Source organism: Peromyscus maniculatus, chromosome 11, assembly GCF_049852395.1.
Source record: "Peromyscus maniculatus bairdii isolate BWxNUB_F1_BW_parent chromosome 11, HU_Pman_BW_mat_3.1, whole genome shotgun sequence".
Taxonomy (NCBI): domain Eukaryota; kingdom Metazoa; phylum Chordata; class Mammalia; order Rodentia; family Cricetidae; genus Peromyscus; species Peromyscus maniculatus.
The window spans coordinates 37,292,799-37,317,792 of NC_134862.1; the positions used below are offsets into that span (position 1 = coordinate 37,292,799).

Here is a 24,994-nt window from a genome sequence, read left to right on the forward strand (position 1 = left end):
GTCAGGCTTCCCACACACCGGCTGACTTTCCCCCAGATGAAATGCTCCCTCAGAATCCGTCAGAAGCTGCATGGCCTTGGGAGCTAGGCAGCACACTTCCAGAGAATTCTGCTGCCCAAAGGTGAATCACCGGCTGCTGGGGGGGAAGGGCGGGAGAATGAGGCGCAGGGCACTGTTATAGGAGAGCATGTGGGAGAGCGAGAGAGATCATGTGATCGGACAGTAACACCTGTCACAGCAGTACGGCGGTCCGTGAGTCTGCTGACTGCTAACTAGCTGGGCCAAACCTTTGCACCTGGAGATGGACTGCACAGTTCCTGATGATGGAGAAAAAGGAACAGAGTAACATCCTAAGCAAGCAAGGGGCGGATTCCCAGCAGGCCTGTGGGCAACTGTACCATCACTCACATTCGCTCACACTCAGCCACTTGTCCCATTTGCAAGGCAACGTCATTTGCAGGGGCTCTGTGTGGAGGGCGCGCACAAGGGACGGATGTCCTTGTGACTCGCTTGCATTCTCTGCCAGCTCTGAGTGGTGCTGACACTAACTCAAGCTGAAGCTAGGAGTGTACGGCTGGTTTGGCCTCTTCACTGCCTGGTGCTTCTCAGAATTCCACCTGCCTTGCAAACCTCAGGGCCTGAGCTGGAACCCCAGAACCGGTGCTTTAAAACAAGCCGGCTGCAGTGATACTCATTTGAAGTCTCAGTGCTGGGAGACAGAGAGAGGTGGATCCCTGCGCTCACTGGCCAGCCAGTGAGCTGACCCAATCAGCTCCAGGTTCAGTGTGAGACTTTGTCTCAAAAAACAAGGTCCCGTGAGGCTGAGGAGTTGCCTCAGCTGAGTGCTTGCCGTACAAGTCTAAGGAGCTGAGTATGTATCCCCAGAATCCTCATAAAAGCTGGGTGGCTGTGGTGGCCATCTGTAATTCCAACCTCAGAAGGCAGAAACAGGGGATCCTAGAGCAACCTGGCCAGGGAGCCTGGGTATGTCAGCAAGCACTGAGTTTGACAGAGAGACCTTGCCTTGATGGATAAATCAAGAGATGCTGAGGATGGTTCCTGATACCAACCTGGGGCCTCCACATGCACATACACACGCACAGCCTCCCACACATGTGCCCCCACACACATGCACGCATACATATGTATACCACATTACATACAAATGGAAAAAGGGAAAAAAAAGTGAGGTGGATGATGGAAGAAGACACTGACCTCTGACCTACACACAGACACACACAGACACAGACACACATGCACACGCACGCATACCCCACCCACCTACCCCCAAACACACAAGCCCAGCTCAGCACTCAGTATACATGCTTCCTAGTATGACTTGGTGAGTGGAATTAATGGCTTTGCTTCACACACACACACACACACACACACACACGTACACACACACACACCCTCCAGCATCACTGAAGTAACCCTTTCTCCAACATTCCCAAGCTCCTTGATTATAGCAGTTAAAGTAATTAGCTTAAATCATTTGTTTGCTTTGAGGCACCTCTGGGAGTCTACCCCTAAACAAAAAGCTTCTTACAGAAGAGTGTTCACAGAACCCTTCCTTAGATCTAGACACGAGGACTTTCAATGTTCCACGAAAGGGGAGTTTAAGTGACCAAGTTCCATCAGTGCAGTTGGGCGATTCAGTTTGTGTTTGTTTTGAAGTTGATCTGACAGAACAGAGTGGAGTTTCGGTCACCAGAGAGAGGAGGGGCGGGGTGGGTGAGAGGGAACGTGAAGAACTCAGGCAAGGGGATTCAGAACACAGATGACTTCTGGGCTACAGAACCATCGCTTCATGCATTCCACATCTCAAAGAACTAGGAGAGTGTCTCATTCCAATGCACAAAAATGATTTGCACAAATTGACTGTGACCCGGAATCAATCATTAAACATTGTGAAAATGTATCCAGTTATGATAAAATAAGATCAATAAAAAGATAGAAATAAAAGGTTTATGTCCATAGATAATAAAGCAGAGTCTAAATGATAAAATATTATTATATCATATACTTGGGAGGATGAAGCAAGATCTGAGTTCAAAGGTCAGCCTGGGCAACATAACAAAACTCTGCCTCGAAAGACCAAACAAAACAGTAGGCCATAAAATTGTACATATTTATAACTAGACAGACAGACGACAGATGATTGATAAGAAATATGTAAAAATAAATCTAAATTCAGGGAGAAATTTCTGGAAAAATATACTATTGAGTAATAATGCTGTGAGGATCAGCTTTGTTCCCTTCTATTGCTCTACAGGAAAGAAAATTCTAGAAATACCTTCTGTTGGTATAGTACTTTTGTTTTGGTTTATTTGTTTGTTTGGTATAAAGCTTCACACTGTAACCCAGGCTGGTCTGGAACTCACAGTGTAGTCCAGGCTAGCCTTAAACTTAAGGCAACCTAGCTGCCTCAACCTCCTGAATGTTGGCATTACAGGCAAGAGCCAGCACACTCAACTGGCTCCTCCCCTTAACGTTTGCCTTTAAATATCCTCCCGGTGATGTGCAAAACGCTGCTCACTCACACTCACATTTCTAAACTTTAAAACACTGCATTTGATAACATGTTTGTATGCATGCGTGTACGGGTATCCATTTGCATATAAAACCAGAGTTTGATCTCAGTGTCTTCCTCAATAATTCTCTTCCTTAATTTTTGAGATAAGGCCTCTCACTGAACCTGGAATTCACTGATTTGTCTAGTGGTCCAGCTGGCCCCTGAGTCCACGTGATCCACTTGTCTCCTTCCCCTCCCCTGAGATTCACATGCATGCTGCCACACATTTTTTTTTTTTTTACATTGGTCCTGGGGGAGATCAAACCCAAGTCCTCGTGTTTGCAGAGGCCAGAAGAGGGCATCAGATCTCTCCTGAGGCTGGAGTCAAAGGCGGTGTGAGCCACTTGATGTGGGTGCTGGGAAATGCCCAGGTGCCGCACACATCCTTAACCACTGAGCCACCTCTCCAGCCCATAAATCACACCTCCCTGAGACACCTAAGACCACCAATGCTAGGTAAACAGTTGTGCTGCATGGCTTAGGCAACGCTGACAGGAAAACGTCTGTATGAGGTTCATGTGAACACTTCCTTCCGGGTATTTTCAACCAATGGTTAAGCAGCTCAGAGCCTCAGGACCTGTGACTAGAGAGAGCCCTGTTCATCTTATATAGGACTCAGTTTCCCTGTGGGAAAAAAAAATGGAAACTAGAAAGAGAACAGTTTGCTCCCAGTATTGTGGTGAATCTGTCCGTGGTGGTTAGTCTTTGCTGTTAACCTGACTGGATGGAGAATCAGCTGAAAGGCCAGCTGCTGTGTGTCCCTCCAGTACTGGGGTCACCTTGCCTGGCTTCTCATGTGGGGATCAAGCTCAGTTTGTTTGTGTCTGCAAGGCAAACGCTTGACCAACTGACCCATCACCCCAGACCCAAACACACACACACACACACACACACACACACACACACACACACACTTCTTCCAGGCAGAGTTGTGCACACATTTTTTTCTAACATGAGCTGCAGTATTGCTAAAGACAGTAAGCTGGGCAAGAATCAAGAGCCCTGGGTTCCAGATTGATCTGCATCATCCACACTGAGGTTGCAGAGCAAACCATGGCTTCCCTCCTGCTAAAAAGGGAGCGGCGTTGACTTCACTCTCAAAAATCCTGAAGCTGAAATTCTAGTCTGGATATGGCAATGGGATTTCTGGCTCATTAACAGTTTTTATTTTAAGTCAACAGGTTTGAGGTACAGATTTGTTTGTACAACCAAAATGCAAGAACTGAACAGTAGGTATTATTTACTCACTGGCAAGCTAGGGAAAACATGAGTTTCCCAATGAGCCATCCACAAACTGCAGGGTCTCTTCCACATAATTGACAAGAGAGCTCTTGGCTGGGGGTCAGGTGCCCCGGGCCCGTGGCCAGCTCTTGTTTATTTCTGTACCTTCTTTGTAACCTGCATACTCTACTCTTCAAAAAGAGCTGGTAGTTCTCAGCAGGACAGGAGAGAAACAGATAATCAGAACATTTAAGAAAAAACATTGTGCTGGGCAGTGGTGGCACACATCTTTAATCCCGCACTCGGGAGGCAGAGGCAGGTGAATCTCTGTGAGTTTGAGGCCAGCCTGGTCTATAGAGTGAGTTCCAGGACAGGATCCAAAGCTACACCAAGAAACCCTGTCTTTAAAAACCAAAACCAAACAAACAAAAAGAAGAAATGTTATGCGTTCCTTAAATTGAGAAACTGGTTTGGTGTGTGTGTGTGTGTGTGTGTGTGTGTGTGTGTGTGTGTGTGTGTGTAGAGGTCAGAGGAGCCTCAAACATTGTTCTGTTGATTTTTATAAAGGGTCTCTCACTAGCCTGGAGATAACCAAGTAGGCTAGACTGGGTCCTCGAGAGGCCCAGGAACGCCCTTTGTCCCTGCCTCCTCAGTGTTGGGATTACAAGCACTCACTATCACGACAGGCTTTTTATGTTCTAGAGATTGAACTCAGGTCCTATGTCCGCAAGACAAGCACTTTACCAACTGAGGCACCCTCCCTCCTTCACGGGACGCTGGCTGTCTATGCAGAGTTATTTTAAGTTATTCGGAATACCAATACACTGGAGCCTCACAGCATTGTAACCTGGAGAAAAGTGTGTTCATAATTAATACAAAAGCCTTCACCTCATGGGGTTATTTCCTAAAAGTTCTGAAACTTAAAGTTACATTGATATACATGATTAGAGTGACATGCTAAGACTCCCCTTAAAAATGCAGTTCTGGGGCTGGGGAGACGGCTCAATCAGTGAGATGTGTGCTGCTCAAGCATGAAGACATGAGTTCAAGACCTAGCACCCACAGAAAAGGCAGGTATGGTGGCTCACAACTGTGACCCTCGCATGGAGGAGGTAGCACTGGGATCCCTGGGGCTCACTAGCCAGTCATCCTAGCTGAATCATGAGCTCCTGGCCACTGAGAGACCATGTCTCCAAAAAAGAAGATGTGGGCAGGAGAGATGCCTCAGTGGTTAAGAGTGAGTCTTCCATTCCCAGCATCCATGTCACGCAGCTCACAACCACCTGTAATTCTAGTTCCGGGGGACTCAATGCTCTCTTCTGGCCTCTGTTGCTAACAGCACTCATGTCCACATAGCCCTGCATACACACACACACACACACACACACACACACACACACACACACACACACACACACGCATGCACCCGCACGCGCACACACGCATGCACCCGCACGCGCACACACACATACACATGCACAGGCACACAAAATTTATATGCGATATAGTCATACAGTCCTTATGTTTGTAAATATAGAATTAACATCCCCCTAAAGGATTCTGTTGTTAAAGTTTTAATTAAAGATGTAGGTGTCTCTATTAGGGGGAATCCTCCCCCTAATTTCAATGGACTCTATCACAGTGATGTAATTTCTAAGCGTGAAGGAATCTTAGGCTCCAGTGAGCCGCTTTCTTGCTGTAAAAGCAGGAGGGAGCCACTGAGAGCCCAGACTCAGGAAACAGAGTGCCAGGCTGAAGTACAGCACCTGAGTTTTCTAGTCACTTTGCCTCAGGAAAGCTGTGTAACTCCTCTTTTCCCAGTTCCGTGGGCTGGGGTCAGCTATTTGACTGTGATAAATGAATTCAGGATCTGATGACACAGAGTTTAAAAGTCAGTGATAAGCTAGGAGATGGCTCAGCTCACAGAGTGCCTGCTTTTCAAGTATGAGAAAGACCTGAGGTCGAGCCTCAGAACCCACATTAAAAAGCCAGGTGTGGCAGTACCCGCTTGAAATCCCAGCACTGGGAAGAGGGAGACTCGAGGATCCTGGGGCTTGCTGTCCAGCTAGCCTAGCGAAGTCACTGAGCTTCCGGTCAGTGAGAGACCCTGACGCAAAAACAAAGGTGGACAGCTCCAGAGGAACCACACCTGAGCTGACCGCTGGCTTCTTTATACACAGTTGCATGCACACAGAGACACAGAAGAAGACTCAGCCAATCAGAGAGAACCCACTCCCCTTTATCTGTTCCTGGGTAACTCCTAAAAGAAGAAACTCTACCAGTTAGTTGAAAATAATAAAAATGGTCATAATAAGAAGCAATTGACAGCGATAAGAACGATTATTGTAAATACTTTGGGTGCTAACATTAGCTACGTTTCCAATGCTTACAGACCTTGTGTGTGCATGGAAGGACATTTACCCCTACACAAAATGTCACAGCCAGGGCACATGCCTGTGTTGTGTTGGGGTCACAGATCTGACACTCACTGCCCTTCATCCTTTGTTTTGCCAACAAAATACACAGCCTTGTAGAGACACACCGCCAGCCCCAGGAGCCAAATGATTCCGGGTGCAATAAAAAGCGAAGGCTCCTATAACTCCCCCATAATTATTCTATCAGCTCATCCAAGGCTCATCTCAACTGCCCCATTTTGCTCTAATCTGTCTGCCCACTGCTTCTGAATTACTATGTTGTTTGCTTTTCTCAAACAAGAGGGGGAAAGATCAAATCCCGTGCATGCTGGAAGAAAGGGAAGTGCGGATGGATGTCTTACAGCAGCCCCGCAGGCAGGCAGGCCTGTCCCCTCCCTAAGTACCAGCCTGCTGGCCTTCTGACAGATGGGGAGGGCTGACCCCGCCCCTCACAGTGCTTGTTTAATGAGGCAGTGGGTAATCACAGCTCCACATTCAATCTGCCCTATTAAAGCCGAAGGTAGTTAAGCGCATGATAGAATGAGGGTCTTGTGTTTAAGACTGCTGCCTGTGTACACAGGGCCTTTATTAACCATTAACACGCTTTGTGTATGTGTGTGTGGGGGGGGGGGAGGCTCCGGATTCAAAACCGTGAAAGAGATACGCCATTTACAACCATCGCTGATTTAATGGCTTGTAGCTGGGTGAGGAGGCGGGGCTGAGTGTGTGTGAATGTCACCAAACATCAATTAGGGAATTAGCCACAAGCTTGTTAAAAGGCTTTGGGCCGTCCTTAACAGGGAAAGGCTGGGACATGGTGCTCAGATTTGTAATAATTCAAGGCTGACAGACAGTGGGGGGCAGGCCATTTCCAAGTTTCTGGAATTTGTTTTGCTGTTTTCTTGGTGTTATTGTTGTTGTTTTGTAGTGCTTGGCAACGAAACCCACACCAGCCCTGCACCTCCTAGCTACAGCCCCCCAAATTTCACTTTCATTTAGGAATATTTGTTTATATGTATACATGTATACATATATATGTTTGTGTGTGTATTGGTATATAGATGTGCACGTATATGTTTATATATGGGTATATTTGTGTGTATTTATATATGTGTATATAATCATGTGTGTTCATATGTGTGTTAATGTGTGTGTATGTGTGCCTGTACATATATGACATCTGTGTTTACAGGTATGTGTGCATAAGTGTGAATATACTTTTGTGTACATGCACATGTGTATATGTGCATAAATGTTCAGTGTATACATTGATGTATACTATTAATGATGTCTTTCCAGATCCATCTCTGAGAAAACAAGGAAAAGCCTTCTCTTCTCAGCTTCTCAGCCTTTTTCAGCTCCTGAACATCTTTCTCGGCTTCATGAAAGACAGCTGCTCTTAATTAATTAATTATTAATTTTAAGGCACATCAATGACTTCCACAGTAGAGAACATTATCAACTCTTTCTGAGACTTCATGCTTAGGACCAGAGCTGGTGGCAGGTCCCTAACTTCAGCCTCTCCTCCAGTAAGCAGCACTTCCTGGTGCAATGTCATATGCTTAGGTGACAGCAGATGACAGGAGTTGGTGCCTCCTCTGTAAAGTCTGGGATACACCCATTTAAAGAAAGATGAGCACGTATTTCCACCACACGCTGCTGGTGAGTTCTCACTGTCAACTTGACACAACCTGGCGTCAGTCATGTGGGAAGAGTGCTCCAGAAGGGACGGTCTGTGGGAAGAGTGCTCCAGAAGGGACGGTCTGTGGGAAGGGTGCTCCAGAGGGACGGTCTGTGGGAAGAGTGCTCCAGAGGGGACGGTCTGTGGGAAGAGTGCTCCAGAAGGGACAGTCTGTGGGAAGAGTGCTCCAGAAGGGACGGTCTGTGGGAAGAGTGCTCCAGAAGGGACGGTCTGTGGGAAGAGTGCTCCAGAAGGGACGGTCTGTGGGAAGAGTGCTCCAGAAGGGACGGTCTGTGGGAAGAGTGCTCCAGAAGGGACGGTCTGTGGGAAGAAGAGTGCTCCAGAAGGGACGGTCTGTGGGAAGAGTGCTCCAGAAGGGACGGTCTGTGGGAAGAGTGCTCCAGAAGGGACGGTCTGTGGGAAGAGTGCTCCAGAAGGGACCGTCTAGATCAGGTCAGCCTCTGGGCATGTCTGTTGGGGGCTGGTCTTAGGGAAGACCAAGACTGAAAGTGAGTGGCCCCATTGCCCAGCTTCGGGCCCTGGACTGTCTAAGAACAGGAAAAGCTAGCTGAATGATTAGCATGTGTGTATCTATTCTCTCTGCTTTTGACTATGGATGCCAGGTGAACAGCTACTTCAAGCTCCTGCCTTTGTGACTTCCTTACAATGGTGGGCTGTCACCTGGAATTATGAGTTAAAATAAACCCTTTCTCTCCTCAGTTGCTTTTTGTCAGCTATTTTATCATAGCAACATAGAACACACACACATGCGCAAGCATACATACACACACATACACACACACACACACACACACACACACACACGCACACGCACACGCACACGCACACGCACACACGCACACACGCTGTAAGAACGCTGAACTGAATGAAGCACCTGCCACTTTAACAGTAGCTGGATCCCAAGGACATCTTTCCAAACACTGAACCATCATCCAAGTTAGTGTAAAGAACACCAGCTGCCTGAAAGAGCAGGAAATATTCTAGCAATACGTCTTGAGATTTCTGAGTAGATCATGGAGATGAGAATCTGTGAAAAGGCTTGCTTCAGACGGTTTGGACAGCTACTCTTCACATTACACATATTCAGAACGAGGAAAATCTCACCCAGCTTCACCATGAACAAATGGGGTTGGCAGAATTTCATTGTCTTTTTCCACAGCTCCCCCAACCCAGTAAGTCAAGACATTGCCTAGAGTGCTCTGTTTTTATTTTAATGCATTTGACAAGTTTCTTGTGTGTGTGTGTGTGTATGTGCATGTGTGTGTATGTGTATGTACATGTGTGTATGTATGTGTGTGTACATGTGTGTATGTATGTGTGCATGTGTGTGCATGTGTGTATGTGTGTGTACGTGTGTGTGTATATGTGTATGTACATGTGTGTATGTATGTGTGTGTACATGTGTGTATGTATGTGTGCATGTGTGTGCATGTGTGTATGTGTGTGTACGTGTGTGTGTGTGTGTGTGTGTGTGTGTGTGTGTGTGTGTGAAGGGAGGATACATTCACATGAATGTGCACATGTGCAAGTTTGTGTGCTCACATGTGGAGGGCAGAATAGAACATGGGATATCTTCCTCTATTACTCTCTGCCTTGAAGAAGAGTCTCTCACTGAACCAGAATCTTGTTGTTTAATTTCAGCTTCTCTGCCTCCCAATGTTGGTGTTCTAGGGACACATGGCCACACCCAGCTTTTCATGGGGATGCTGGGATTCAAACTTGGGTCCTCATGCTTACCCATAAGTCCTCTTACCCCGTGAGCCATCACAGCATGCCAGCCCCATCAGAACATGTCAACACAGAAGGGAGTATGACCGTGTGGTTAGGTGAACTAAACTCTGGTTCAATAAACTCTGCAGAAAATCTTCATTAGTCAAGCAATCAATTTGGGCTGAAGTCTCTGGGGTTACGTCTTTAAAAGCCATTTTAGTTTTAATGATAACATTTTGCCTCTTTAAGTGAAATACTTGATGTTGGCCATAATCTCCTCAGAGGATAGTTTAGTGATACATAAAATAATTCTGAACAGAGAGTCCATTTAAAGGAATTTTGTTTCTGAGAAAATAGACAGATAGATGCAAGCTTGTGCGAGAATCTCAGATACTGTGTAACAGGAAAAACATACATGCTGTGTAACAGGAAAAAACCACATATAGTTTTGGTTTGGTTTGGTTTTGAGACAGGGTCTCATGTAGCCTATTGTCTTAATTAGGGTTTTCATTGCTGTGAAGAGACACAATGACCACGGCAACTCTTTAAAAAAAAAAAAAACCCATTTGATTGGGGTGACTCGCTTATAGTTTCAGAGGTTCAGTCCATTATCATCATGATGGGGAGCGTGGCGGCATGCAGGCAGACATGGTGCTGGAGAAGTGGCTGACAGTCCTACACCTCACAGGCAATCAGTTGACTTCAAGGAAGTCCCACTGAGGGAAGCTTGAACAAAAGACACCTCAAAGCCCACCCCCACAGTGGCACACTTCCTCTAACAAGGCCACATCGCCTAAGAGTGACACTCCCTTTGGGGGCCATTTTCTTTCAAACCATCACATCTATGTTGGTCTGAAACTCACTACGTAGTCAAAGATGAACTGAATGAAGTTTCCTCTGTTAACCTCCTACAGGCTGGGATCAGGGGCCTGTTTCTGTGATACTGGGGACTGAACCCTGGGCCTGGTGCTTGCAGCAAGCGCTCTACCAACTGAGCTGTGTCATCGGCGCACACGGTGTTAACTGAAAGAGGAGACGCTGCATCCGGAAGACACAGCATTCGTGGCCACTTAGAGTCCATCAATTGTTTTTAAATCACAAAGAATCCTCATTCTAGAAAAGTCCATGGAGAGAGAGGCAGGATGTACAACAGACATATAGCATGGACCCAGTGTGGTAGCGTATGAACCTGGGCACGTATAAAAGAGATGGAAAGAAAAAAATCCACCGTCATAATTTTCTGTGCATGGCAGGATAAAGGGTGATCTTTGTTTTCACACTGTGGTATGCTTCACTTTGTAAGTGAACACACACTAACTGGAAAACTAGGAAATCCCATGATATGGAGAGCTAGAAAAAGGAAAGTTACTTGCACTCAAGTGGGCACTGCTGGGTTGTTGCCCAAGACTCCGATAGAAATGCAGGTGCATAAGTGACCCTGGGTGGTCACCAAGGCCACTTCCAACATGGCAGCCAATCCAGCCCTTCCCAAGAACCCTTAGGAATCCATGTCCCCATTTGTGGTAGGTAACACTGATTGTCAGCTTCTCAGTCCAGAATCACCTAGAAGACAAGGGTTTGGGAATGTCTGTGCAGATGTGTCCAGACCAGAGAGACTGAGGTGGGCGACATCATTCCATGTGCTGGGGTCTGAGCTGAAGATGAAGGAGAAAGTGACCACCAGTGCTTGTCTTCCTCTTTTCCCTGACTGGGGAGGGAGGGCAATGTGGCCAGCTGCCTCAACTGCCACCGTGACTTCCCTGCCCTGACAGGCTGACTGTAGGGTCTAACTCGGAGCCAAAGTCAACACCTCCATCCTTAAGCTGCTGGTCAGCATTTTGTCATGCTAACAAGAAAAGTAATGGAGTCTCAGATCACCACCTGCCTCTCCCCCCAGCTATCGCCCTTGCAGCTCAGCCTTGGAATGCCTCAGTTTCCCCAGCTGTCACCCATCTTCCATTGTGGATACTCTCAGATTTAGGCAGCTGACAGACAAACAAATAACAAACAAACCAACCAAACAAAAACCCACCTCATGATTGCCCTCCCAGAATCCGATGGATCTCAAAGGAATTTAAAAAAAAGGCCTCCTTCAATCAACCTACCCAAACCATTCGTATTCTGCAGAAGAAAAAAGCCTGAATAACGCCTTTCAGGCTTTTTCATTAACTCACTAACAGATGCCTTCTGTAGAACTAAATCTAATAACCTGGCCTTCCCTCCAGGGTTGGGAGGAGAATAAATCAAAGTAATTATGTCTGGAAAGTCGCTAATGTGCAAATTTACTTTCCTCCACAATAAATTTCCCCAAGACACAAGCATGAGCACACACAAATGCACGTAGCATACATGTCCTTTCACGGCTTTTTAAAACACACACATAGATGCATACACACACACACACACACACACACAGAGAGAGAGAGAGAGAGAGAGAGAGAGAGAGAGAGAGAGAGCGCTATGTGTGGGTTTGTACACACAAGTGCAGGGCCTTCGGGGACCTGAAGAAGGCATTGGATCCCCTGCAGCTGGCGTTAAAGGAGTTGTGAATTGCACAATATGGATGCCGCAAACTGAACTCAGGTCCTTTGGAACAGCAACAGGCACCCTTAACAACTGAGCTCTCTCTCCAGCCTGCTTCCTTTGAAACGGACCGGTCCAATGTCATAAAACACAGAATCCAAGAGGAGAGCGTTCACCCATCTTTCTGCATTTCCTCAGTGATGTGCTGACTCTTCTTCTGAGCTTTAGTGAACACTTTTTACTGTGAGCTTCCATCACAGTGTGGTTGTGATGTATAGGAGGGAGGGAGGGGATTCGAAGTCGTCCTACTTTGCCACAAAAGAGTGCCTTTTTTCGGAGCCTTGGGATGTCGCTCAGCTGGCAGAGTGCTTACCTCACACGTGCCAAGTCCTGGGTCCACCCCCAGCACCACACACACTCCACACCAGGTGTGGTAGGTACTGCACACCTGTCATCCCAGCACTCAAAGGGTAAAGGTCATCCTGGCCAGCCCGAGCTGCACGAAATCCTGCCAATTAATTTGATTAAATGCCATTTAAAATGTGTATGATGTTCTAACACCCTAGCCAATCTGGAAGAGCTCAGAAGGAGGTAGTACACAGAGGTTGGGTAAGAAAGGGGGGTGAACTTGGCTGGTTTCATAGCAAGGTTCAGCTGCTCATATGTTCTCGGGGCTGGAGAAATGGCTCAGCAGTAAAGAGCACTTGCTACTCTTCAAGAGACCAGGGTTCAGTTCCCAGCACCTAGGTCAGGCAGCCCACACCTGCCTGTAACTCCAGCTAAAGAGGTTCTGACACCCTTTGCTAGCCTCCAAAGGCATCCACATACATGTCGGCATATACACACCTGTTCAAATAAACATTTAAAAACCAAATAATCATGATCTGTGTCCCTGACATGCCCAAAGCCCCGTCCTTCTATGCTTGAGAGTCTGCAAGTAGAAAATGTTCATCTTGGCTAACTCTAGCCCCTGCTGTTACAGTGGGGTGTACCATGAACAAAGAGACTCCTCCCCCAAGTCTGCTCCCTCTCCCACTTCCCCTGGTCATGTCCAGACAGTACTTGACAAGCCTCAAACGCTGCGAGGTTCCCCATGAACCCTCCAGCCAGCCCGGTCGTGATGGACTGTTTCAAGGCAAGGACAACGCAGACTCTTGAGTCCTTTCTTTTTCTCCCCAAAGCTTTCAGCGGCCCAGTCTCCCCCGCAACCCTCCTTTGCTTTAATAGGATGTGATATTTGCAAATGTCAGTTCCATAATAGAGAAGTGTGCGCTTGATGCTGACCGTGCTCACCACGGCGGGCGGCGGCGGCCGATCACCTCTCTGGGAAAGCGGAATGGCTGGTTCATGGCGAGCCAAGCAAGCCTGGCTTCGGGCAGCCTTTTGTTCGTGAGCCCTGTCCCTCGCTCAGTTACTCATGACATTAAGCAAAGCCACCAATCCCTCCCTGCAGCTGTGCCCACACGGCGAGGCGAGGCGTGGCGCGCCTGGGGACTGGGCCAGGCTGCACGTGCATATAAAATAGGTGAGCTTAGCATTTCCTACATATGCTCCTCGTTCCTGTGTGCATTGGGGGGTGGGGGTGGGGGGCTGGCAGCATTTCTAGTCCCCCCGCAGCCACTCCACGAACAATCAAGATGACAGATCGGTGGTGAATAACCACCCACCACGCCTGGGGACTGACAGGTCTCGGGTCTATTTCACACTGTGGCCCAACCAGCTTTCCCTCTTACCCAAAATGCAGTCTGGGCTGGGACACACTAAAGGCCTTTGAAACTCACGGCATAACAGTCTCTGTGTGTGTTCATGTGTGTATGTGTGGGTGTATGTGGAAGCTATAGGACAATTCGGATGTCCTTCCTCAGGCACCATATACCTTAGCTGTTTGGTTGTTTGTTTTAAGATTTTATATTTTAATTACACTTATATATGCCTGTGGGGGGGGGACTGTGCATGTGAGTGTAATGTGCCTGTGGAGGCCAGAAGAGGGTGTAGAATCCCCTGGGGCAGGAGTTACACAAGAATACCTTGTGAGCTGCCCAACGTGGGTGCTGGAAATGGAATTTGGGTCCTCAAAAGGCCAGCATTTGTTCTAACCACTGGGCAACACCCCCTAGGCCTCACTTGGCTTAATTTTAGCTTTTCTGAGACAAGGTTCTCACTGACCTGAACTTACCAGATAGGTTAGCTAGCCAGAGAGTCCCAGGGATCTGTCTCTAGCCACCTCCCCAATGCTGGGATTACAAGCACACACCACCGCCCAGCAGCTTTTTCAAAGCAGGCCTTCAGGCTGGAATTCAGGTCCTCGTGTCTGTGTGGCAGGCAATTTATACCAGCTGATCTGTCTCTGCAGCCCTTGTCTCTTATTAAAGAAAAATAAGTCCTACATCTCAGAACCAGGATTAATACTCTAGCAATAAGAAGTGTCACTGCTTAAAATAACAAAAGCTGAAGCAATTCAGACCTCCCGATTGACTGTTAAATAGTGCCGATAGCCAAACTCTGACATCACTAGAAAGAACAGCTTGGGGATCCAAGAAAGAGACTTGGAAAGTGTTTCTGGCTTTGAGTTGGGAGAAAGGCCGGTTTACAGGGCTTATGTAGAGAAAGGCCTAATTTTCATTCTCACACCTAGCTACACGTGTGTGCAAACAGCGTAGTTCTGTCTGTTCTATTTGACTTGCAAAGGGAAAGTGTTGGAAGCATGTTGCACCAAATGCTCCTGGTGATTGCCGTTCACAGAGGAGGGTGGAAGGATGGCATGAGGGTAACCATGGGTGAGCGGACACTTTAAAATCTGTACTCATTTAAAGGCGGTTATTTTTCCCATGTGCACCACAACGGTAATTGGAGACATGGATGAAAATGTATTCTTTTTTTTCTTTTTAAGAAACAATACAGAGCCTCCCGCATCCACAATCATGTTAGGGTTCTTGGAGAGCAAGCCAGCTGAGCTCACATTAATTATAGCCAGGGCACTTCACCCCAAGGCTTAATAACTCGCCCATGGCTTCCCAGTTCTCTTATAATCACTGTTTCCTCCTGAGGCTCATGAGGCCCCAGCTGTGAGGCTCCTCACTGCTTAGGTCAAGCCTTGGGAACTTATTTTCCTGACTCTAAAATGCAGCTAGCTGGTCCCTCCTTAAGCATCCCATGGCTAACTCTCTGTCTAGGAATGCAGTATGTCCATACAGGCTTTTTCTAGCCAACCTCAGTATCAGGTTAAGTATCATCTCTAAGAAGTGGCTGCCCTTGACCCCCAGCTTCACAGACACCCTCCCCACAACCCACCTGGGAGCACTGTTTCCCAGTTCTCCTTACCCCTGCACTGGCCACCTTCTCCTTTTGGGTCCATGGGAATGGAGCTGGCTGGTCTCATCCCCTCCAGGTGTCTTAGAAAATGCTTGGCACAGACAGTCAAGTCAGAGTTGAGTACATGTGGGCCCTGTGGGCCCTGGCCCCCGACTGTGAGTGGCTGCCGCCTTGCTTGCTGACCTTGACCAGATGTCCTCCCTATTCAGATTCCCTGCCAATCTCCTTATCACCTAAGGATCACCAGAGAGCTCACCAGAGGTTCTTTGTTCCTGTATCCTGTATTTTGGTGTAAACAACTTAGATGCAAGAATGTAGAACATTGGGTCTAGAATGTAGACCATTGGTAACGAACTTCTGCCCTCCGGGGATCCTCCATTGTGTTCTAAGCCTGTATTTAAGGTTTCCTCCCTCTTTCAATAAACGGCATTCGGCATTCAGCCATGGCGAATGACTCGCTGTCTCTTGTCTCTATTTTTAATCCGCAGCCCTTCGCTCGGACATGGTGAACAGGTATCGGTAATGTGGGCGTTACTGCTACAAGTACACAAGAGTCTACTGTTAGAACATCTTGGGGCTAGGCTCAGTTGGTAGAGTGTCTGTCCAGCACGTATGAGTGTGGTGTGGTTTGAATGAGAATGGCTACCACAGACTTCTGTGTTTAAATGCATGGTCCCAGTTGGTGGAACTGTTCGGGAAGGATTAGGAGGTGTGGCCTTGTTGGAGGAGGTGTGTTTCTTGGGGTGGGCTTTGAGCTTTCAAAAGCCAAGTGCCCATGCTGGGGGATGGTGGCGCATGCCTTGAGTGCCAGCACTCGGGAGGCAGAGGCAGGCAGATCTCGGTGAGTTCGAGGCCAGCCTAGGCTACAGAGTGAGTTCCAGGAAAGGCTCCAAAGCTACACAGAGAAAAAACAAAAACAAAGCAAAGCAAGCCAAGTGCCATGCCCATTGCACTCTCTGCCTCCCTCCTGCTTGTGGATAGAGAAGTGAGCTCCCAGCTGCTGCTCCAGCCACCCGCCACTTAGCCTACTCTTTGCCATCATAATTTCTAGCCCTCTAGAACCACAATCCAAGTTAACCCCTTTCTTTTATATTGCCTTAGCCATGTGTTTTATCACAGCAATGAAGGGGTAACTAACACACTGAATTTATGGGTTCAGTCCCCCACCACTGCGTGAACTGGATATTGTGGCATGCCTTTGTAACCCCAGCACTAAGGGAAGACGGGAGGAGGGTCAGGAGTTCAAGGTCAACCACAACTACATAGTGAGTTTGGGGCTAGCCTGGGCTACATGAACCTGTCTCAAAAAGTAAAAATAAAAGAAGCAAATGTGTTTCTGAAGAATAAATGTTGGGAGATGCTATTATCCAAGCCAAAAAGCCCTCTATAACAAAAACCCCACAGGGAGAGAAAAACACATCACCTCCCCTGACCAAGAAAGCCACAAAAAAGGAAGAGGCTTTTAATCTTCGTTTAAACCTGGAGGCAACTCTCTCCCCAAACTTATTTTTGTTTGTTTGGTTGTTGTTTGAGGCGGGATCTCTAATAGCCCAGGCTGCCCTCCAGCTCACTGCATAGCCAAGGGTAACTCAAACTTCTGTTCTTCCTGCCTCTACCTCCTGAGTGCTGGGATTGCAGACAGACGCTATCATGCCTTATTTCATATATTCTTGGGGGTGACATTTCAGTGCTAACAGGGGTCAAGACTACATACCATTTTCTCTATAAAACACACACACACACACACACACACACACACACACACACACACACACACACAGAGAGAGAGAGAGAGAGAGCACTTGGTACCACATTCTTAAGCCTCATGCCTGTCCTGGCAAGGTTTTCCTTTGACTCTGAAAGGCTTTTGACAGCAGAGGCCATCCCTGTCTTCCTTCAGCGAGACAGAACCCACTCTTCAAGTCAAGGGAGCTCAGGCTATCCTAAGGGGCTCCTCCTGCCCCACAGCCCAGCAGGGGAGGGCACCTGGGAAGTTATTCATGCTATTCTAGGACCGCTTCTGCTGTTGACAGAAAACACGTTCCAGGGCGGCTGTGATGTGAAGAGCACCAGAAAACTGGGGTTCACTTCCCCGGACCTTCTGATGTAGCGCCAGATCAAACACCCTGCTGGGAGCCGGGAAGCTGCACGGATGGAAATTCGCGGGCCGCTGGGCTCCAGAGCCGGAAGCAAACACCGCCCCGCCAATCTCTCCCCTCTCTGGTGACTCGGTTACCTTTCTTCACAAAACAGTTCTTACATTGACTCATTTATTTGGGGTGGGTGGCACATTAAACAGCACTCCCGTGGCAGTCAGAGGACAGCTTTCAGGAGTCAGTTCCCTCCTCCCACCACATGGGTCCCAGGGATGGAACTCGGGCCAGCGGGATTGGCGGCAAGCACCTTTACCTGCTGAGCCATCTCACTGGCCTGGCGTCAGCGACTTTCCTTTTCTTTTTTTTTTAGTTTTTGGAACTGTTCCCAAACTTCACACACAGGCTAGCTGATGCCAGGCATCAAAAGGGCAGGCGCCATTGGAGCCATCCTGTTAACTGGGGGTTCTTCAGCCAAGTCATTTGCTCAGCAAATTTTGAAAAGAGAGCAGCGTTGTTTCCCTGGGTGTGAACCGGCGGGCCCCATTTATTTCCCTGGGAACCCACACGGAGCATCTCTGAGCCTCGAAGAACACCCATTCATTTCAGAACACTCGGCTTCATTTCCTGACATACCGCCGCCGCCGCGCATCCTGCTTCTCTACACATACGTTTGGAACTGGAGAGCAGTGTCTTTGGGCTGTGTGGCTGACTCAGTTGTGGAAGGGAAGCCTGTAGAAGTGAGCAGTGGCCCCCATCTGCTGCCACCTCTCCCTCTGAAGGAGCTGCCGGATGGCCCCGGGGAGACAGCTGGGCCTGGGGAGCCTGTGTGGGGCTCCACCTGTGCAGCTATCCTATGGAAAATGTCAGAGGCTTCCCAAAGAGCGCCAGGCTGTGCCTTCTGTGGCAAGCATCCCAGTGGCCCTGGCAGCTGACAGCCGCGGGAAGCTGTCCTTCCTGTGGCCTTACAAGGTGCGCAGGGCTGAGAACGGCTAAGACAGGCGTGAAATTCCCAGTGTCACTGAGCCTTGCCAAGTCTCACATGGTATACCCGCCCCTCCCCAACAGCCTCTGCCACCAGCACATCCCGGCCTCCCTTGATATCCTTCTCTCGTTTACACTTTGATGTTGCTTGTTTGTTTGCTTTTGATGCTGGGGATGGTACCCAGGGGCATAAGGCATAGTAAGCAACTGCTCTAAGGCTGAGCTCCATCCCAGTCTCTTGCCTCTTTGCCTATCATAGGAACCGACAGGTTACTACTGTTCTAGCTTCCTTTCTGTTACTGTGACGAAACTCTCAAAGGGTTTAATTTACGTGTCCAGCTTATAGCCCATTCCTGATGGATGCCAAAGCAAGAACTCAAGGCAGCAACCATGGGGGAACCCTGATGCCTAGCTCATTTTCTGGCTTTCTTACTTGCTCATGCTTACCTAGCCTTTTAATACAGGATCCCTGACTTGATGAGTGGTGCCAGCAGCAGTGATCTGGGCCCTCCAACATCAATTAACAGTCAAGACAATCCCCCACGGACATGCCCACAGGCCAACCTGACCTAGGCGATTCCTCAGTGGAAGCTTCTCCTCTCTGATGACTCTAGATGTTAAGTTGATCATTAAGGCTTTTCTTTTCTGGGCCACACTGGGTGGATAACTTGTTTCTCAGGGGTCCATGAGATGACCCAGTGGTTAAAAGCACTTGTTTGCAAGCCTGAAGTTCTGAGTTTAATCCCCCAGAATTCACATGTGCTAGATAGTTTTATGTCAACTTTGCACAAACCACAATCATTTGGGGAAAGGGAATATGTCCACACCAAAATGGCCCGTGGGGCATTTTCTTGATTGATTGATAACTGATGTGGGAGAGCCTAGTTCACTATGGGTGGTCCCACCTCTGGGCTGGTAGTTCTAGGAGCCATAAGAAAACAGGATGGGCCCAGCTAGGCTCTGCAGACACCAGGACTGCAAGATGGTATTGTTCATGCCACTGAAGGAAAAGCTCATGGAAGATAAACTTGGAGAGCTTCCAAGCTGGATATTAATGTAGGATTTCACCCCAATGGCATCATGGGAGCCTTTCAGAGAAGTATCATCAGGTATGTAACAAGGACATCAACATGTCCAAGTACATCAACATGTGCAAAGGCAGCATCGAAGGCCTTCACATGATGCTGGTAGTCTGTGTGCTTTTCAGCAACTACATTTCTTACAAATAACTCAAACATTAGCATGACGTAAATACTGTGAAGAGGAGTCAGTCTGGAGGGCAAAGCTTGCCTGAAGCATAAACATCTGCCCAGCTCCTATTCACAAAGAATTCAACTGTGGTTGAATCTTCATGTCTTGACTGAAAACTAAAAGGTGACTGGTTCATGTTAGAAAAGGAAGGAAGGAAGGAAGGAAGGAAGGAAGGAAGGAAGGAAGGAAGGAAGGAAGGAAGGAAGGAAGGAAGGAAGGAAGGAGAGAACCATGGCCTCTGCAACAGCTCCTGCTTCTAGTTCCTGCCTTAAGTTCCTACCCTGACTTCACTGGATGGATAAGAACCTTCAAACTGTAAGGTGAAATAAACCCTTTCTTCCTCATGTGGCTTTTGGTCATGGTGTTTTATCGCAGCATAAGAACCTTAACTAAGACACCACATAAAGGCAGAAGGAAAGAACCAACCCCCGGGGTTGTCCTCTGACATCCACATCTATGCCATGGCACACGCCTGCCCCCTTCCATCGTACACACAATAATAAATAAAAATAAGTTAAAAAATTGTCACTCAAGAACTGCTCAGTTGAATAGTACCTGAAAAAAAATCACACAAAGTTCTCATACTATTTCAGGTGAGTTTGTGATATTGTGATGGGCCACATTCCTAGCTCTCTTGGACTGCACACCCCATGTGGGTTGGACATGCCTGGAAGGATCTAAAGAAGCATCATCCTCCGTCACTTGTCCCCGGCCCCTCTCCTGGAGGCATGGTCATCCTGCTACCCATCCTCTTCGTGTCCTTCAATATGTCTGAACAAGAGTGTACAAATGTAAAATCCATTGACAAAACAAGCTGGACGAGACCGCAGACCCTTTCACACCATGCTCTCCCTGCTTACTGACACTGGAGTCTACCGTGCGAGCGTACAAATGAGTGAGTGGTTCTTCTGAGTGGCTTCACAGACATCCCCTGGCTCCCAGCCAGACTCACCATCCTCTCTCTCATCCACAGTCTCATCCACAGGCCAGACTGGCTGGCCAGAGAGCTCCCAACATCCATCTGCCTCTGCCTACCAGCAGCTCTGTGGTTACAGATGCATGAGACCGCCTGTGGCTTTTGACATGGGGCAGGGTCCTGAAGCCATCCTTACACGGTGGCACTTTCCAGACTGAGCCATGTTCCCAGCCCTCAAACTCCCTCGTTTCACCACTCAGACTCCCTGGCTCTCTCCTTCATTCACCGATGACACTGAGACCCGTTTCGCTGTCTTCATCCCATCCTGCAATTCTGCCCTACCTCTTTTTAACTTTAGTCCCAGAGAGAGCATCCCACCAGCACCGGGTCAGATGCAAATCCCTGACTGCTGATCCTCACCCAACAGTCAGCCTAAATCTGTGCCAACAGATGAAACACCTAGAGAATCTGGTTCTTAACGTTTCATACCAGCAACTGTTGACCCGATCAAGACGTCTAACCTACCTTGACTGTTCATTAAACTTGCTGTTGCCTTTCACCCTTCCTAGAAAAATTTAGAGATCGTGACAACTTGTTCTGTCTACTTGAAACAACCTGGAGTCACGGGGGAAGGGAGTCTTAATGAGGAATTGCCCAGATCAAGTTGCTGCATGGGCACGTGTGTCTGTGAGGGACTGTCTTGATTGTGAAATGATGTGGGAAGTCCCAGAACATGGTGAAGGACCATTACCCAAGGGGAATCTCTCCACTGTGGAAGAACAGAGAAGATGGAGGGGGCTGGAGAGATGTCTCAGTAATCACATGTGCTTACTGTTCTTAGCAGAGGACCCAGGGTCTGTTCCCAGCACTCACATGGCGGCTCACAACTGTCTGTTACTCCACTTTCAGAGGACCCCATGCCCTCTTAACGGTCTCTATGGGTTCCTGCCTGCACATGGTATGCATACATTCAGATATGCACACATACATACACATACAAATAAGTAAGTAATCTATTTGAAAAGAGTAGAAAGGGTGAGGTGAGCACTGGAGTGCACGCACTCATTTCTCTCTGCTCTTGGCTGTGGGTGTGATGTGACCAGCTGGGTCAAGTTCCTGCCACTGTGACGTCTCTAACACAAGAGACCACAACCTGGAATTGTCAGCCGAATGAACCCATTCCCTCCCCGCCCCACCCCGCCCCGCGTCACTGTTTATAAAGCATTTTATCACAGCAACGTAAAATGAGGCCAGACACTCAAGTTCCTGAAGACTCTCTCCTTTACAAACAGACTCCCTGACTCTTCCTTCTCTCCTAGCATGTACTGCAGACCTCAATCTAAGTGAAACTCATGGCCTCCTGGGAGGGTTAACCTTGATGACTGAGGATCTGGAATCAAATAAGAAACACACCCCTGGGCAGGTCTGTGAGGGCATTTCTGGCGGGGATTGATGGAGTGGGAAAGCCCCCTGCCAGAGGAAGCGGCCCCTACCAGCTGCAGCCCAGGCGGTCAAAGGTCCTGGCTGGCTGGCTTCGGCTCCTTCCGTTGAGTGCATCTACCCATGGTCCGCTGCTACCACCGCCAGCCACCCTCCGCTGCTGACATCAGACTCCAGCTTTAGTTTTCAAGTGTGGACTGAAGAGCAGCAACTAAACAATTTCTGGGTCTTTTAGCACAAGACTGGGCCATTAAAGATAAGACCCAGGGCCACCAAAATGCATCAGTGTTGAATTACAGAAAACAAAACAAACAAAAAAAAAATTTCAGCACACCCCCTTGAATGGCTGTGACCAAGAGTGAGCCGAAGTATGAATTCTTCATTTCTCTCTTGTGTCTTCTGTCTATATTCTGTGGCTTCTGGCTTGTCTGTATTCTGTCTCTCATGTGCATGTCTAATCTGTCCCTACTGCCTCCATCCCTGACAAAGGCCTTTGCTCTGTATTTACTGAACAGCACAGGAAGAATCACATGAAGAAATGAGGTACTTCATGGAAATCTTTAACAGAATTTTGTTGTTGTTGTTGTTGTTGTTGTTGTTGAAATCTTTCTTTATGTCTACGTGTGAGTGTTTTGCTTGTATGTGTGTATATATGCACATGTACGTGCCTGGTGCCCTTGGAGATTGGAACAGGGCGTCAAATCCCCTGGAACTAGAGTGGGTGCTGGGAATCCAACCCAGAGCAGAGATGCTCTTAGCACTCCAGCCCCTTTAACAGGGTTTTACCATGGGTTAAGTCACTGACTCTTGCTGTGGGATGTTCTCTATGTCCTGTGGGAGCCCGTTCTCAGGTTCCTGGTGGTTTTACCCAGCAGGTCCGCATAGAGGATGATCAGGACCACGGGCCTGAGTGCAGGTGTCTGAGATGGTCTGCACTTGGCTGTGCTGGGGGATGGTCTGTATGTCAAGTTGCTCTGATTGGTCAATAAATAAAACACTGATTGGCCCGTGGCTAGGCAGGAAGTATAGGCGGGACTAACAGAGAGGAGAAATAAAAGAACAGGAAGGCAGAAGGAGACACTGCCAGCCGCCACCATAACAAGCAGCATGTGAAGATGCTGGTAAGCCACGAGCCACATGGCAAGGTATAGATTTGTGGAAATGGATTAATTTAAGCTATAAGAACAGTTAGCAAGAAGCCTGCCACGGCCATACAGTTTGTAAGCAAAATAAGTCTCTGTGTTTACTTGGTTGGGTCTGAGCGGCTGTGGGACTGGCAGGTGACAAAGATTTGTCCTGACTGTGGGCCAGGCAGGAAAACTCTAGCTACAGACTCTAGCTGACTTCTACTGACCCCAAAGCACCATAAAACAGTACTTCAAAATGAGCTACCAGTTAGAGCCGTGTTATTTTCAATATTTATGGCAGATATTTGTTGTACAAGATTGCTTCCAACCTGTTGTTCTCAGCAAATGAACATCATAACACAGACAGACAGATACACACACACACACACACAGTGCTTTGAGTCAGGGACATGGAAGAATATATAATTTAAGATTGAAGCTATGAATTATCTTGGGTAGTAAAAGTTGATTACATGGGAAATCCCAGGCAAGTGAGGTTGGCTCTTATGTCGTTCTCCTTATGGCAAGTTAAACAAACAGGCTGAGTACATGGCAGGCGATCAGGCCAAGTCTTCAGTGACCTCAAGGTGTATTATTAACTTGGCTGTGAGGTCCAGCAAAAGTTCCCGTCTCTTTAGACGTAAGAGACATTTTCCTAAAAATGAAACCACTACCCTGGGCGTCCAGCTCCACGGGCCAGGCGGCTGCTGTGTTCAGCCCCTCCAGCCTGCAGAGGGACACTGGTGGACTACCCAGAGCATGCCATGTAAGCTAATGTAGTGAACATTCCGTCATATATGTCCGTTCTGTCAGTCCTGTCCTCTAGAGGACTCTGCCTAGCATCTCCTCCCTCTACAAGTCAATTATTCATATAAATAGAGACTGATGGGGCTGCGTACATGGCTCAGCAGTAAGTACACACTGTTCCTGCAGCGTTGGGGTCCCAGCACCCACACTGAGCTGCTCACAACTGCCTGAGTCTCCAGGTGTAAGGGCTCCAACACTCTCCTCACTTTGGTAGGCCTTGCGCTCACTCACGTGCAGTTCCTCGACACAGAAAACACATGTACAATTTAAGATGTTTAAAATAAACCTATTTTGAAATTAACCACTACAATTTGACCCTGTGCAGGAAGCCTGCACTGTACAGGGCCATCAATGCTCCGAAATGGAGGCGGGGAGGGTTCACAGCCTCGCCCCTCTTGGGGGATATATGTGCTAACTGGTGCTGGGGAGGGGCAGGAATTTTCTTTGGTGGTCTGTTAGTCACTTTCCCCATTGCAGGGACACAATCCATGACAAGGCACTTGAGGAAGGAAAGTTTATTTTGGTCCACAGCGGGGCAGCACTGCCCATCATGGTGGGGAAGCCATAGTGGCGGAAGAGGAAGGCAGGTAGTTGGTGCCGTGTGTCCCACCCTACCGAAGCAGAGAGCAACAGACACTGGTGCTCAGCCTGCAGTCCAGATTATGGGATGGTGCTACCAACATTCCGGGTGGGAACGTCCCCTCTCAGTTAACCAGATCCATGCTCTCACTGACAGGTGAGAGGCCGTCTCTCTGGTGATGTGACAGCTTTTCCCGTTGACAGTACTCATCACGGTGGTGTAGTCACCGTAAGTTGGCCGTGCTCCTGTCAGAAACCCCAACGGCTCACACCAGCTCACACCACACCACATCTAGGAGTTATATAACGTGGTTGGAGTCATGGAAACAGAAGGTAAACT

The 24,994-nt window shown here is 48.1% G+C and overlaps 1 protein-coding gene and 1 pseudogene across 1 annotated transcript in view; one reads left to right on the forward strand and one right to left on the reverse strand.

The window, feature by feature from the left end:
• Tmem163 (transmembrane protein 163) overlaps nucleotides 1-24,994 on the reverse strand; it is a 185,311-nt gene that overhangs the window by 37,316 nt on the left and 123,001 nt on the right. The window lies entirely within an intron of this gene.
• Nucleotides 19,517-19,775, forward strand: LOC121821229 (ATP synthase F(0) complex subunit f, mitochondrial pseudogene; annotated as a pseudogene).